This window comes from Alosa alosa, chromosome 13 (genome assembly GCF_017589495.1).
Source record: "Alosa alosa isolate M-15738 ecotype Scorff River chromosome 13, AALO_Geno_1.1, whole genome shotgun sequence".
Lineage (NCBI taxonomy): Eukaryota > Metazoa > Chordata > Actinopteri > Clupeiformes > Clupeidae > Alosa > Alosa alosa.
In genome coordinates, this window is record NC_063201.1 from 17,064,087 (window position 1) to 17,079,700 (window position 15,614).

The 15,614-nt window shown below is 41.5% G+C and overlaps 1 long non-coding RNA gene across 1 annotated transcript; it reads right to left on the reverse strand.

Moving 5' to 3' along the window:
• Positions 1 to 59: 59 nt before the first annotated feature.
• LOC125305652 lies at positions 60 to 1,368 on the reverse strand. Its single transcript, XR_007195451.1, has 3 exons — positions 1,302 to 1,368; positions 846 to 1,003; positions 60 to 666 (listed from the first exon to the last, which is right to left on the reverse strand). It is a non-coding gene; the product is annotated as an uncharacterized LOC125305652 (long non-coding RNA).
• Positions 1,369 to 15,614: the final 14,246 nt, after the last annotated feature.

Consider the following 15,614-nt stretch of genomic DNA (forward strand, 5'->3'; position numbering starts at 1 on the left):
GAAATAAAGCATGTAATCAATATAACATTGATTAGCTACTGAAATCTAGAACTAAATGAAGCAACTGAGACATTTTGAAAACATCTAAATCAGATTTAAAGATTTCACTGACATTCCTGTACTCTCAGACTAATAGTTCTGCAAAAACATGCTAAAGATGAGGTATCAGTAATGATGAGGTGTCAGTATCTACCTAATTTAATGTCTACCATATCATGTAGCATACTGCTTTCTTAAGCATTTAATCTTTTTATAGTAATATAATATCCCTGTTATGTGGGATATTATATTAACAACATAATTATGCAATGGGTCAATGACAGTAGCAGAGTTGGTATTGAAAGGCCTTATGGCTTATGCCAAGATAACCGGAGTGATATTTTGTGTGCTGAATAGAACTAAAAACTGAGAAACAATGTCTTTATTTTCTTAAGATACAACTGATGCCAATTTTAAGCATCAGTTGTAAGCCATTTAAGATTGTCGTGGTCCTATATTTTACAATATGTATAATTAAATCAAGATGTTTACCTGAATTTCCAGGCAGTCTACGAAATATCTGACAATGCTGGAACACTTGTCAATCGTCATTGAAGTATGGGTCACTTCTTTCACAGAAGGGTCAAAGGTTATTTCGTCTTTGGTTATAATAGCCACTGTCGCGTTCTAGGAAAAAAATGGTACAGTAGCCTATTGTAAATGGCATGTTCTGGGCTAATAAGCATGTAGGGGGGAAAACAAGAGAGATCTAGTCTAGTCTCACTAATCAGTATAGGAATTGTAAAATCTTCGCCAGTGTATTTGAAGGAAACACCCCCAGAACAATTAGAACCAGTTCCACTCACGTCCACATCCCACTGTGCATCACAGGAGGGATGGCCAACCGCGGCGTGGATAGAATGCGGCAGGGTGAACTTGAGCGCTCCGTCTCGTTGGGGGATTCCTGCAAACTGATAATCCAGGGTGGCTAGGAGATCGGTAAGGAACAATTGCAGCAAGGACGCTGTGCGGAAGTCAGAAAGTCGACACATGTTAGGGCCACTTTGACAGACCTAAGTTATGATATTTTGACAAAGGTGTCCAACGTTATTCACATTAGCCTTAAATAAAGCCTATTTGCTTCACCCTTTGCCCTAAATGTGGGCAATGTTAATAATGTTGACTAACACAAGAGTTAAGCTACAGTATGCGTTATAGACGCATATCACAGTGGTCTGGGCTAACTCAACCTTGAACAGTTATGTCGTCGGATTCGCATCTGTCAATTCGGCATCATTATCTATGTTTTCCTAAAAGCTTACCTAATGCAATTGCCCGTTTTCTTCCCATTTCACTGTCCTCCGCGAACAACCGAGTGAGTCCGCCCAGCAGTACGAACCAGCAGTTATAGCCTAAGCAAAGGGCGGGCACTAGTGGGAGGCGTGGCTGTTAGCCTATTACGCGCAAGTCATATAAATCAATGTTTTTCAACCTTTTTTTGTGCCACGGCACACTTTTGACACTTAAAATGTCCCACGACACACTAACATCCTGTGTGAAGAAAAAATAAACACCGTAGCCTAAGACTTCAAACAATACACAGATATGGCCTTATTATGGCTTCTATGCCAGACCTGCTCAATAAAACAAGCGCCCTCTGTTTCATTTGTAAGTGACTATATCTAATTTAATTGTTGTTATGAACTGGATATGTGATGTCAATGTCAATGTCAATTTTATTTATATAGCGCATTTACAGACAGCTTAACACCAAAGTGCTTCACAATAAAGTGCAATGAATAAAAACAGGAAGGCACAAAAGCAAAAAGGGCTATAGATAAATAAAATTAAATAAATAAAATAAATTAAGAAATGCAGAAAAAAGAACATTTAAAACTAAACACAGGTGCATAAAGGGAGACACTAGCCAAAGACAAGTGAAAAGAGGTGGGTCATTAAAAGGGACTTAAAAACATTTAGAGACTGAGCTGAAAGGATGTGGAGGGGGAGGCAATTCCAGAGTCTAGGGGCTTCCACTGAAAAAGCTCTGTCCCCCCTAGTTTTCAGCCTGGCTCTGGGTTCTTCCAGCCGCAGTTGGTCTGCTGACCGTAGTGCTCTGGAAGGGGAATGGTGGTGGAGAAGGTAGGTGGGGGTCAGACCATGGAGAGATTGGTATACAGTCAAGAGGAGTTTGAAATTGATGCGGTAGCGGATGGGGAGCCAGTGGAGTGAAGCCAGAACTGGGGTGATATGTTCACGTTTTGATTCTGTGAATACTGGATATGGGGCCCCATTGTACAATGCCTGCATACCACAAATAGTGCAATCATACAATCAATGAGAGCCTGTGGTTATAAATTATTTGATGCAACAGTTGGTTTTCTGGACCAGTGAGTGACATTTGGGTAATTTTCTGTGGCACACTTGATGATCTCTCACGGCACACTAGTGTGCCCCGGCACAGTGGTTGAAAAACACTGATATAAATTATACATTTGAACCGAATCATGTATTGTCTAAAATAGGTTAGAATAGGCTATGAGATATCATACCTGTGAGAGTGAGAATCTGCGTCATTTGTCTGCCCACTGTATTCATTTATTGAATAAATACTATTTATGAAGTCATTGAGGACAATTTGTTTCTGTTCTTGACATATTAAGAAAGTGACTAGAAAGCATGGCACACACACTCAGGGTAAGCACATACATCAACAAGAGGATCAACACATGATGAGGCATAACCAAAAGAACATTAGGCTACACGTTAGCAGGTAGGCTAGGCACAACATGGAAAACAGGAATAGCCTACAATTACTACAAAACTTCCATTCACACTCATTCTCCGCGGGACAGGAAAATTCACCCATCAGCAAACACTCAGAGCCTTAGATAGGGCTCTACAGACACTCAATTAACCCAATGGACGTAACAATAGCTTATAACAAAATAGCTAATATCTTAAATTGAACATCTAATAAATACAAACCCAATGTTATCCATATAATGCTTTAGTTATCTGTCAAATGTGTCTTACAGGTAATAAAACTTTCACACAGCACAACCAAACATAGCAGACACTATTTATTTATTATTAACTCGGCCTTTATCTGGGGCCTGTACTACGAAGCGGGGTTTCTGGCTTATCTGGGTAACTTCGAGAGTAACTTGATCACGTGTGGCGTAACTTCCCCGATTAACCCGCTCTCACGAAAAGGTGGATAGGTTTTAACCGAGGTATGCTGCCATGGCAATTTACGCTGCATCTCAAACCTGTTCCGACCAGGTTATGTTCTTGGTTAACCCGAGGTTTCCGTTAACCACACCCTTTATAAGTACCACCCCTCCACTAACAATTTCTCCCGAGACATGTCGGCGCATCTGGATGATCCATACGACATTGGAGCTAAAAATCGTGAGGGACTCTTCGCAGGGCGAGGGTTTTAGAGACCGCCATAAAATATATATAGCCTACCCGGACGATATTCTCTATGAAGATATAGATTGTCAGCCGAGGGAATTCGTTATCTTTGTCAGATGATCTAGGAAGACGCCTCATAGCAATGCCCGTGACGGACATTCATGTATTCAATCGGTGATGCAAGAGTACTGTATGTCCGAAAATAAATCGGACATAGGCCTATGCTGAACATCTGAGCAAGAATAGCCTAAAATAAATCGGACATAGCCTACAGTAGGCCTAATAAATAAAAATCACCATTTTAACAAACTTGTTGAATTGAATGTCATATTACTGTACCCTGCACATAAAGGCTACACATTTCCACAGCACCAGAATCCGACCGAATGCCTCCCGCAACCCCCTCCATAATCGGCCTTCCACTATTATTTGCGATGGCCAACTCCTCTGCTACTGTAAAACACTCTGGTGCCTTTCCTCCTACAGTAGTGTTCGAAGACACCTGTTTCTTGTTAGCTAAAACAGAGGCCAAGTTAAGGCTATAAGCTAGATGTTTTCATAATTAAGAAATATTAATGCAAGCTATAACTATATAAACCTACTATTCTGAATAATGTTTTTGTGTTTCATTTTCACCTGCTGCCATGTGCGTTTGGCAATGGTGTTGCATCTGAAATGTTCACAGGATTAGGCACACTAAATCAGTCAATGGGGTCTACTTAAACATTAAATTATCCTATTACTGTAATCTATATGCCCACTTCTGAATTGGGTTGCATCTGTAGGCCTTTCTATGAACTCAAATTAGGCTATTTAATTATTTTAACTCATTTCAGACATTCCGTAAGCTACTAATCCTCCGTAACACATATTTGAAGAACATGTGGGAATAAAACTTTACTTTTAGGCATTTAGGCTACCCGATCTGTAATACGTTGCCAACAGCCTTGCTTTGCTCACTGCCGACGTATTTGATTTTTGTCGCAGAGTGGGTTTTAATTCCTCATAACTTGTCATAATAATTGTGCATTCCTCATCCGTAAAATAAGGTGATCGCGTCATCATTGAAAGTGGTGACTTGCGCTGCAACCCGCCCCTTTTATGTGAACGCGCACAGGTTAACCCCGGCTCAACAAATCAACTTCATAATCAGCGTCGTAGTACCGATTAACACCACTTAAGATAACCAGGTTTTGTCAACCCTGGTTTAACAAAGTAACCCTGGGTTACATCTGGGTAGGTTAAGCTTCCTTCGTAGTACAGGCCCCTGTTGGTCAATGTGGGTGAGTGAGAGAGAGTTTGTCCATATGCCTTATATATAACTTGGCCATATAAGGCATATGGACTATCTTCCTCATTCTCCCTGTAGCGACTTGAATCCAAAGCAAAGCAGTCGCTGAGAGGCTAAGGTATGGGTGTAGCTGATTGTATGACGCGCTGTACCAAACGAAATATCCGCCGAGATCCAAATGCGTTTGACGGGTTTATTGAAAAAGGTAGTCCAACTTAATCCGGTAATCATAACGTGCTCAAAATAAAAGAAAATATAGGCTAACAGCGTTCACCAGCAGAGCAACGTAACAGCGGTCAACAAGAAATACGGCCTCCCAGTAACTCACCCTCTCTTTACTTACTTCCGCCCGTGCCTGTGCACCTGCCATTAAATTAGTTAAATGCTACCGCCCCCAATTACGGTGATATGAAAATGAAACAAAAACTAACGAAATATAATAACCCGAGTGTAGCAGAATGAAGTGGTGCAGTGCCCACTTTTCATTCAAGCACAGGTGTACGGTGTTCATTTTAGGACATCCTCAGACTCAGGTGTCAGACTCAGAAAAACATCGGTCATCTTCAGACAAAACAGCCTCAGCGTCAGAAAAACCTCTGTCATCTTAAGACAAAACTGCATCAGCGTCAGAAAAACTTCTGTCATCTTCAGACAAAACTGCCTCAGCGTAAGAAAAACCTCTGTCATCCTTAGATAAAACTGCTTCAAACCAAACTGCCTCAGAAAAAGTGGAGTCAGGTCTCAGAAAAAACGCTGTCAGAAAAAGTGGAGTCAGGTCTCAGAAAATCAGGTCTCAGAAAAAACGCTGTCAGAAAAAACAGAGTCAGACGAAAAAGTCTCAAATGAAAAGTTATTGTGGGGACAGAAAAGACGACGGATACAGAACGGTGAGTTTAATATTATGCTTAATAAGTTATTCTGTCACTGGCAGGGTAGGAATTTCAAGGCGGCCATGACGGCCGTGGTAGCCACTTGCGTTAGCCGTGAAGCCCCTTTGAAAATCATAGGTTTACAGGCCACGGTGGCCTTGGTGCCCCCTTCTTTCAATATTCTGCTTTGTGTCCTACTAATAGCGATTTTTATTTAGCCTGCGGCCTGTCAAAATAATCTTAGCATTCACAGCGCAAATTAATTTAGTCTTTTACGCCGTGGAGAAAGTGACATCGCAAGAAAGTGCGTCCAAATTCACCCATTCTTCTCAGTTGAACTACTCGCGAAGTAGCCTATTCATCACACAGACATCACAAGTGATGTCACATGAAGGAGCTTTTTCTCAGCTTTTAAACGATGTTAGCCGATAATTGCTGTGTTGAACGGTTCGCGAGAAAAGTAAATAATATAATTCAATTTAATCATACATTCTACTGAAGGTTTTATGGTCCATGATCTCCCTACCCATTCATCTCGGTGGAATACTTTACGAACCCTTCTTTTAACACATGACAAACCACATATCAGAATAAACAGCAGACCTTACCGAACATAAAGGTGTAAAGCAGTCCCCTGTACAGTTAGCCGTTCCAGAGTAATCCAGTTTTGAATTTGCAGTAAATTTCGACATGCATTGATGTCTCCAAATTTGGGCTTTAAGTTTTACAATGTGTTTAAATTGTTCCACACGATTTCATAACGGGCCAAATACAAAATAAATGTTACAAATATCGCCTAAATATTGGTAAATCAGAGGACAGCTGACTAAGAGTTTATGAAAGTAGCCTGATCACAAACTGCTAAGCATGCATCTAGGCTATTTGAGTTTCTTAAAGATGAGCTGTGCTTAAATTTAAATTGTTCAATACATGATTTCATAGCAGGCCAAATATAAAATAAATTTTATATATAGCCTAGATAACTGTTTTTATTAGATGATCAGATGAATTACAGTTATATGTAATATGTCATGTTTAATGTTTTTGTTATGTTTCATACAATGATGCAGGTCTACTGCAGTGAATAGGCTAAATACAACTTTGATCATTTTTATAGCCTACTACTGTATTAACCGGATTAACTTTGACCTTGGTGCCCATGTGGCCTTTGTGCCCCCCACCAAATATGCCCAACTGAAGGCCAAGTGGCCTTGCCCCCAGAATGGTGAAATTCCAAGCCTGGCCACTGGCATGTTATATTTGGTGCTTGGTTAGATGTAGAAATTATAAGTAAAGGTAGAAAGTGATCCAATGGTATACACATTGTAAGAAATCCATGGATGTAACTTAGCTAACCTCACTTCGCTAGTAACATTAGAGGCTGCTGTAAGGCACATTCCGGAGTAAGCTACGTACTACATACAGCAAAATAATTTGTTTTTCGTAGGATTACGGTACATTCAATGAGCTAGGGAAAAGTGGGTTAAACATTTTTCCACCACGAAAGTCCAGAACGACACCTGGACCATTATTTCTTACTTTTGCTAACCGTTTCCCAGTTGTACACTACCTACCAGTAAGAAACCTGCATCATTATCATCACATCATTATTCCCAAACCCCCATAAAGACAAATGTGCTATGTCATGATGTAATACCATATAATACCATTATGATAATACATGAAATAGCAGGTACCAACAACAAGGCACATTTCTCTAAATAAGTTAAGATAACATCTCATATCAAATGAATTCAACAACGCTGCAGTTATTGTCCCCTGGGGATTACATTTCAAGTACCTGTCTATCTTTATGTCTGTCTATTATTGTTGTGCAATGACAATGACAACTGCTAACGTTTTATAATGGTATTATATGGTATTACATCATGGCATAGCACATTTGTCTTTATTTAATACTTTTCTGAGACCTGATTTTCTGAGACCTGACTCCACTTTTTCTGACAGCGTTTTTTCTGAGACCTGACAGCGTTTTTCTGAGACCTTAGAGATGTTTTTCTGAGGCAGTTTGGTTTGAAGCAGTTTTATCTGAGGATGACAGAGGTTTTTCTTACGCTGAGGCAGTTTTGTCTGAAGATGACAGAGGTTTTTCTGACGCTGATGCAGTTTTGTCTGAAGATGACCAATGTTTTTCTGAGTCTGACACCTGAGTCTGAGGATGTCCTAAAATGAACACCGTACAGGTGGCTGCATCGTGAGTGGCTCAGCCAGATATGGGCCAATCAGTACAACAGTGCCTCTATTTAAATTCAAGGACCCTCATTGTGTTATGCCAGACGTCAAAGGCCCGCCCCTTTTTACCGCCCTGACAATTGCCATCGCCGCAGAGTCTCCCCCTCCCTGCGGCATTGGCCTCCCGCTGGCTGGATGTGCGTCCAGTGCAGTCCTCGGGTATGTTATATCCATTTGTACGAAGTGAAGTACTCAAGTAGTTCCCGTTTTAACACCACTGGTCCCGCGGTTAACGTGGCCTGCAGCTAGCTTGTCGTAGACTACGCATAGATGCCTTGGACTAGAAAGCCGCTGGAACTCATTCGGGTGCCATAGCGCTCGTTAGGAAGGAATGGGTGCTTGACGAACGGACCCCATTTTATTGATTGTGTTTCTCTGTTCTGCGTTGCATCCTGTTATTGTCTGTGTTGTTTGTAGCCTACGTTTGTCTGTCTGTTTCTTTGTTTCTTATACACTTGACTGGAGGCCGTTTCCCCTAGTGCTGTTGATCGCCAAAGTGTTGACCTTTGTTTTGTGATTTGTCTTTCTGTTTGCACTAATCTTTGTTAATTTGTTTTGTCCTCACTAAGGGGAGGCTGTGAAGCTGCGGATCCTTAGTGTGACCTGTTTGTTTCATTGGATGTTGTTTGATTTACTTTGTTACACTTTATGTGAGCTGTCTGTAATCCTTGTCCGTCCCCTCTGTTTAGGTGCTGAGAGCCGAAAGTGGGAGCAGTTCCTGGTGGTGATTGGTTCCCATCTTTGTGTGCTGTGACATTTGTCTCTCTCACTGAGTATCATTGCCGCGTGTGTGTGTGTGACCAAGCACGTGTGATTGGGTGCCTCCTTCGGATACTCATTATTATCCACTGCCCTCCCACCGGTAAGCCTCAGCCCTCTTCCTGTTTTATGTGTATGTGAATTTACAGTGTAAAAATAAATAATAGTTTTTATGGAACCATGTCTCTGTCAGTTCTACGAACCTGAGTGCCTTACTGGGTTAAGGATATTAATCTCTGAATTATATCTTTGGGTGAAAGTCCCATCGTGGTGTAGTCAGCTATTGTGTAAAATCTCTACCACTTGCCACAGAAGTAACCCAAATATAAACCATTAAATTATATTACTTTACATAATAATCAGATTGTTAATAATAATAATAATAATAATAATAATAATAATAATACACACACAGACACAAACTGACTACTGTACATGTGTTGTGTGCAGGGCTGTAGTGGAGGCTAAACACAAATAAACAATTTCAATTTAATTTCACTTATAGAGCGCCAAAGGGGAGTCCCGGTAAGGGGACAGCAACAGGCGATGGTAGCTACCATAGGGCAGTCAGGGATGGGACTCCAGGTGCAATGAGGGCCAAACGCAAGGATGGCTGATGATGGTTAGTATTAATAAGCATATCAATGGTACTGTATATAGTGTTAAAGTAAAGAGAGAAAAGGCAAAGGCTGGGAGAGAAGAGGGGTTGTACGGCATGACACATGAAAAGTCCATGACAGCGCTATAAATAGCAGCATAACTAAGGCATGGTGATGGGTAGTCAGCACCAGCGCAGCTATGGTCAGTGACCACCATTGCACGCATGACTGGGGTGCCAACCACACGAAGACACAGCAGGATGGTCCATTCCAAAAAAATACCTGAGGTGGTAGAAGTTCCACACTGCAGCATACCTATCTATGGGAAGCACTAAAGAGGTAAGTTGTAAGTCTAGACTTAAAAATAGGGAGGTAATCGAATTGAGGGAGGGAGATTATTCCAGAGGAGAGGCTTGCAGAGAGCAAGAAATCCAGTATCTGCGATCGTAAGTGTCTAGGTGGGTTATAAGGGACCAGGAGATCTTTAATATATTCAGGTGCCCAGCCATTTATGGCTTTGTATGTAAGAAGTAATATTTTGAAGTCAATGCGACTTTTAACAGGTAGCCAGTGTAAAGAAGCTAGGAAGGGGGAAATCATATTTTTTGGTCTTGGTGAGTGTGCGAGCGGCTGCATTTTCTATAAGATGTAAGCTCTTTAGACAGGTATTATTGCAGCCAGCGTATAGAGCATTGCAATAGTCCTTGAGCATTGCAATATCCTTGAAGTGACAAAAGCGTGGATTAATTTTTCAGCGTCTGGTAAGGACAAGGACTTCTTTACCTTTAAAATGTTCCTTAAGTGGAAAAATTAAGTTTTGGTGATCTGTGTTACGTGATTATTTAGTGATAGGTCCTAGTCAATTTTCCTACTAGAACTCCTAGATTTTTAACACTTGTGGAGGAGGTCCCGCTTGAAACACAGTTTATCCACCTCTGAAATTTCAGAAATAGAGTTTATCCACCTCTAATTAGAGTTTATCCATCTCTCAAAATAGTTTATGCACCAATTGCAACTTTTAACCATTAAAAATCCCTGTATTATCCACATTCACAATATGTACACTCATCAACATTGTAGGAACCATTTAATACCACAGATATTGTTACAAACGTTGGACAACAACCTCCACCATCATCAAGCATGTTTTGAATCCCTTTTTTTAAAATTCGATACCGCATGGCACAGTCCACCATACCGTGATCACAGAATTTCTATTTACCCACCACTTATTTTACCACTTCACCCCTGGTTGTGTGTTTGTATGTGTGTGTGTGTGTGTGTGTGTGTGCAAATCCCTTGATAATGGGACATAAATGGTCATCTGGCACACAGGAACAAATCCCAGTAGGCCACAGCTTTTGCCCCAGGCTAGATTTGCTAGATTTTGCCCCAGGCTAGATTTTGTCCCATGCTAGATTTATTTCCCAGTAGTCCTACTACACCCCTTGTCCCTGCTCTGCCTCCCATCACCCAGGCAACAAGTGCATGCACATGCACACAGACACACATGAGTGAGTGGATACTTAAAGCAACACCAAAGAGTTTTTTGCACCTTAAAAAAATGTTTCCAAAATTGTTTCCGTGGTTCATCAACTCGTAACAGGGTGAACGGCACTTCTGCATTCGCTTCGCGGCCCTCTATCGGCTATAACCGTTTGCCAGATCGGGTAGCGGATTTGTAGTTCGATGGAATGAGACATAAGAAACTACAAATGTGACTTGCATGATGTCGCAATACCTACATCATAGCCTACTTTCATAAAATCATGCAACAAATTCTACCTTGTGTATGGACATCGTTATTTACAAAGCCGCTGGATAAACAAAGCGTGCGTGCGACAGAGGAAAAGTTCTTTGGTGCTGCTTTAAATTCTTTCTTATTGTAATAATACCATTGACTGTATATAACTGCCGCTAGTGAATAATATGTGTGTGGTACTGTATATCCAATGTCACAATCTACACCAGTGTGCCTTCCTGACCACAGTCCTTATCACCCGCCTTAACACAAGGCATGAGCAAACATTTTTCATTCATTCATTCCATCCATCCCACAGCCCTTTCCTCTCTTTCTTTCTTTCTTTCTTTCTACCTCCTCTTTCTCTCTCACTGCACCCCTCTCTGGAAGCTGGAAGAGTTGGTCATGTCTACAAGGCACTCGATGTGCTGACTCCACTAACTCCCTCTCTCTGAACACTTCCTCTGCAGGGATGACTCACCCCTTCCCCATCTGGGCACATGTGAGCGGTGCAGAGAGAGAGAGAGTGTGTGTGAGAGAGAGAGAAAGCGAGAGAGGGAGCAGTCGGACATTTCGGGGCAATGTTTATGGCTGGGAGACTAACTCAACTTTCCAATACCACTTCCTCTCTCCATCCTGAACAAGCACCCTGGCTTTTGATCTTTTTTTATTTTGGTCACTCATTGTCTTGCACTTTGTACACACAATTGTCTCATTTCCCTCTGTCTAAATTTATGAAACTTGAGGATGCAGCTGGACTGGTTTGACTTTAATTTGCCTTCTGCCAACTTGTTTTTTGCTCAGGTGCTCACACTGTCAAAGTCAAAGTCAAAGTCAAAGTCAGCTTTATTGTCAATTTCTTCACATGTTCCAGACATACAAAGAGATCGAAATTACGTTTCTCACTATCCCACGGTGAAGACAAGACATATTTTACCAATTTTAAGTCCACAGACAAACATAATATTCAAGTAAACAAAAAAGTAAGTAAATAAGAGGGCACATATAATAATGAAAAAATAAGAGCAGCAAAATTTTGTTGAAATTGTGCATAGACAGTCAATAAAAAAACTAGTGCAAAGTCAGGCCAATAAGAGGCTTGGGTAGTTCTTACAGTAACCACAAGTTTCTCCGAGGACAGTGGTCCTTTGTAATATAGCTGACATATGTAAGTCACTTTGGTCAAGAAGGGTTTGCTAAATGTAATGTAATGAGCCAAAGAAGGGATCTTGGCTGGAGAGGGCTTCCTGAACGGGTATTGTATTACTAAAACAAGAGAAAGAGTGACTTGCATGATGTGAAGCGAGACATGACAATGTACATGAAAATGAATAGAAACTTCAATTTAAGGGGACATTAAACAAACAAACAAACTAACTAAGTAACAGTGACTTGCATCTGATAAGACAAAAAAAGACAAATGAGCCCTGACACACCCCTAACCTTTCCCTCCTCCTGTGATCCCAGGGGGGAAGCAAGTTTCATATTCAAGCTGCTCTTCATTATAGCAGCAGATGCTTACACAGATGCAGATGCTTATGTCTAAACCGATATAGGAATATGGAATTTATGAATACAGGTCATGCACATTGTCAAGCTGTTTCCAACAGGGTGTGACCTGTTAAATTCTGTCTCATATCTCACTGTAGATACACACAACACACTGACCATGATTTATGACCATAATTTTGTTTGTGCCTTCAGAAGGGAAGAGCTCCACTACCTCTTCCGAAGAGGTAGTGGAGAAGCTACTCAGTCAGACTTGAAGCATGTCCCTATTAGTCTCACACAACTCACAAGTCTGTCTCTCTCACTCTCTCTCAAGTGAATAAGTTCCTTAGGTTCTCAGGAATATGATGTCTTCATGTATGCTATGTCTGTCTCCATGAGCAGGGTCATGCAAGATTGAAAGAAGAGGGTAAACAGTCTCTCTCTGTCATGTGCTTATCAAAGAGCAAATATACAAAAAGGTGGCATGATTGTAATTGGTTTCCGAATTAGTCATTGAATCAATAGTTTTACTTTGTTAGATAGACGTATCTAACAACCTGTTAAAATGTACCAGAATTCAGAAAATTGTGTCTAGTTCATACATTCATACATGGATCAAATTAAATATAAATATGATATAAAATAAGAAAATGTGATAATGAAACAATCACATTGATACTCTTTGTCAGAAGATACACTCATTTCAATTTGCATGAAGGCTGTCAGAAACACACAGAGAGCATTTGCCATTTTGGCAGATATTAACCACCCAAACGACCACTCCACTCTACAAGAGTTTTGCCTTTTAGTTTTTTAAGCGGGCCAGGTCTATCAGATACCTAGGATCATTTGTCCCATCAGCTGTTGGATATTTTAACAAGCTAATAAGCTAACAAGGTCAACTTGCCATCAATATATATGTTCACATTAGACTGGAACACAACATATTTGACATTGTGTATTACGTCCTTATTTATTATGTTTTGTGTACCGGTATTTGTGCTGCCAAATTGCACCTTGGGGAGATACATCCCTCCTATCAGTAGACTGAAGATAACATTTTTACCTTCCAGCCCCCGTCCTCTTTTTGTTTTAAAAAAATGCAACACTATAGCAACACTGTGGGAAAATGTCCATTTTGCCATTCAGAAAGTCACAAACTCGCAAAACCACTCTCACTAGAATAAGGCAGTTTCAAGAGGGAAGGAAAGATGCCACTGAATTGGGAACATATTTTGCTCTATTTTACTCACTCAATAGTATATATACTCTTTTGATCCCGTGAGGGAAATTTGGTCTCTGCATTTATCCCAATCCGTGAATTAGTGAAACACACACCGCGAACACACAGTGAGGTGAAGCACACACTAATCCCGGCGCAGTGAGCTGCCTGCTTCAACAGCGGCGCTCGGGGAGCAGTGAGGGGTTGGGTGCCTTGGCCCACTGGTCGGGGCTCGAACCGGTTACAAGTCCAGAGTGCTAACCAGTGGGCCAATGCTGCCCCAATACCAGAAATTTCTAATTCTCTCCACATATCTTCTTTTTCAAATGGACTGCTGTGTCCCAAATCAATGATGGCACTGACTGGCGCGTCTAAGCACGGCTGAAGAACAGTGCTACCCAGAGGTGCCAGTGCTACCGACTGACTTTACCACGCCTTCACACACCACCACGCGGGCTTTAACTTAGCCTACTATAACCAAAAGAGCGCATCACTTAGGGTTCTGGTTTAATCCAGATCAAAGTCAAAGTCAAAGTCAGCTTTATTGTCAATTTCTTCACATGTTCCAGACATACAAAGAGATCGAAATTACGTTTCTCACTATCCCACGGTGAAGACAAGACATATTTTACCAATTTAAGTCCACAGACAAACATAACATTCAAGTAAACAAAAAAGTAAGTAAATAAGTAAATAAGAGGGGCACATATAATAATGAAAAAATAAGAGCAGCAAAATTTGGTTGAAATTGTGCATAGACAGTCAATAAAATACTAGTGCAAAGTCAGGCCAATAAAAGGCTTGGGTAGTTCTGTTTTGACCTAAGTAATAAAGAAAGTGGCATAGTGGTGCAAGTTATGTAAGAGCAGCAGAAGTGTTGTGTTTTCAGGACAACAACACCAAGTTGTAAAGTGTACAAGTGTGCAAGTGTTCAAGTGTGCAAGTGGAGTAGTGCAGGCGGCCATTGTGGGTCCAATGTCCAGGATGTTATGTAGCTGAGGGTGGAGGGGGGGAGGAGGGAGAGAGTTCAGCATCCTTACAGCTTGGTGTATGAAGCTGTTGGTGAGTCTGGTAGTCTTGGGGCGCGGGCTTCTGTACCTCTTCCCAGAGGGCAGTAGATCAAACAGATTGTGGCCGGGTGACTTGCATCACTCACAATTTTGGTCGCCTTGCGGGTGAGGTGGGTGGTGTAAATGTCCTTCAGGGAGGGGAGTGAAGCTGTAATTTCCCTTTGGGGATGAATAAAGTACCAGGGGTGCAAATAGCCTCACTCATAAAGTATATCTATCTATTTATTATGGGTCACTTACCCTTCAGTCTCTCAACACACTGCTCTCTTTTTCTCACTCACTAAATCTCCTACTCACACACACTGAAAGGATGATAGATACGCATTGTGTGTACAGACTCTCTCTCTCTATTTCTCTCTCTCTTTCACACACACTCACACACACACACACACACACACACAGAATGTATGAATATGCCTCAGGCACTTTCCCTCGGCACTGAATAAAATAGTTTTGGGTAATCTGTACATCCGGGGCTAGGTTGGTTGGGTTGGGTTGGTTGGGTTGTTACTTGGTTGATCCGGGGCCTTTCTGTTTAGGGAATTGGACATGTGACCGAAGGGTGGCCGGTTCAGTCCCTGATTGGTAGGAAAAATATGGGTAGGGGGAATGACTAAAACAGCTCTCCCACATCCACGGATGAGGTGCCCTTGAGCAAGGCACCTTACTCCCAACTGCTCCCCGGGTACCGGATTAAGGGCTGCCCACTTAGCCGGGTGGGTAGGTGTGCTCTAGTGTGTGGGGGCTCCCATCTCACTGCTCCAGATGTGTGTATGAATGGCTGAATCCCAAAGTGAGCCCTAAGGACTAAAGACTCACAGACTTCATTGATCTCAGGTGCTAAGTGAGTGAGGCCACATGGGCTTAGATAGGTATAAATGAGATTGGGACAGCACTTCATGAGATCACATGTTAACTTG